We start from the raw sequence: 1,456 nt of genomic DNA on the forward strand, positions 1-1,456 counted from the left end.
GTTTATTCAATGTTACAAAATAATTAGATAATCACACATATTACACAATATCAGAGAAACAGTAAGCACAACTGTAGGACTGAGCACTACCACCATCTAGTGGAAACGTTCAGTAGAGCACGAATGAACACAAAAACATTCAATTAAAAAAGAAAGTGAATCCTCCTTTTCTCTTTAATGTAACTTAATTTTTGTGATCTAAGTTTTTATTGAGTCACATAACCTGTACAATCAATAAGAATCACAAATGTTTTTTTAACCAACACTCAACCCCTCCCACCCGCCATGAAAGACCAATCATGAAAACATTATCTTTAGCTCACTTTATCTACATCATATGAGTAACTATTGGCTGCTAGTAAACTCATACTTTCACTCCAATCCTGAGGGGGCAGGTGGATGATGTCTGAGTGGCCTGGGGGTCAAAGGCCTTGTACATGACTACAGAATAGGGATCAACAGCAACAGCAGCATGTTCTTCAGCTCCGTTCTGTGCAGTCACAGGATCTCTCACTTCAGTCAGCTTCAGAAGTGAGAAGAGCCCCTCATCCTCTCCTCTGCCCTCAGCATATGGGGAGCCTACACCCAGAAAGAGGAAGCAGTGGGGTTAGATGGGTTTGAAAATCTGTCAGTACTAGAAATTCCTTTTACGGAAATAATATGCCAACTTACAGTCTGAGTTAAGTGTCTCCTCTCCATCTTGTTCTCTGCAATGATTAAATAAAGTATTTATTATTATAAAATTCCATATCAGCAACATGTAATTAATTAATGGCTATCGGAAATGTTCTTTTCAAATAATGAAATACCTTTTCATTCTCAGAGTGTGAGATTCTGCTGGAGGAAGAAAGAAACAGAAAGCCCATGTCAATAACATTATATGATTTTTTTTTTAAATACATACCTGATGATAGAGCATACAGTATGTGGGTTTTTACTCACCTTGCGAAATCTTGGTATTTTTCATCATGACAATGACAGTAACAAACAGGCAGGAGAAGAACAAGGCTCCCACTACATACAGTGGTATGTAAGGATCCCCTTTTAATAAAACACAAAGCATTCAGAATGAAGATCAATTAGGTATTATTCATGATCATTTTATGTATTAGTAACAACAATATACTGTGACTCACCAGGAGTATATAACGGGGCTGTGTCATTCCTGTTGGTGTGGTTGTTGAATTCTCCATTCACAGTGACTGTGACATTAGTTATTACCTTCCAGTGCCCTTTTCTATTCTTAAGCACCTGTAAGGCACAAACATACTGTCCGCTGTCTCAATATGTGGCATTGCTGATCTTAAGGTTATGAAAGATAGGGTATGTTAGGGGTTTAGATGCAGTATTTGACCTTCGTTTCAGCATTGCCTCATCAATGAGACAATGGTGGTCATATAATTCTACATGACTATCATAAGAATAAGAATAAAGACATGTGCTACTGTTGCCACTG

The 1,456-nt window shown here is 37.7% G+C and overlaps 1 long non-coding RNA gene across 1 annotated transcript; it reads right to left on the reverse strand.

Annotated features, from left to right (window-relative positions):
• Window positions 1-809: 809 nt before the first annotated feature.
• On the reverse strand, window positions 810-1,233 carry LOC120056171. The gene is made up of 3 exons (XR_005477766.1): window positions 1,137-1,233; window positions 943-1,041; window positions 810-837 (listed from the first exon to the last, which is right to left on the reverse strand). It is a non-coding gene; the product is annotated as an uncharacterized LOC120056171 (long non-coding RNA).
• Window positions 1,234-1,456: the final 223 nt, after the last annotated feature.

Source organism: Salvelinus namaycush, chromosome 1 (assembly GCF_016432855.1).
Source record: "Salvelinus namaycush isolate Seneca chromosome 1, SaNama_1.0, whole genome shotgun sequence".
Taxonomy (NCBI): Eukaryota; Metazoa; Chordata; class Actinopteri; order Salmoniformes; family Salmonidae; genus Salvelinus; species Salvelinus namaycush.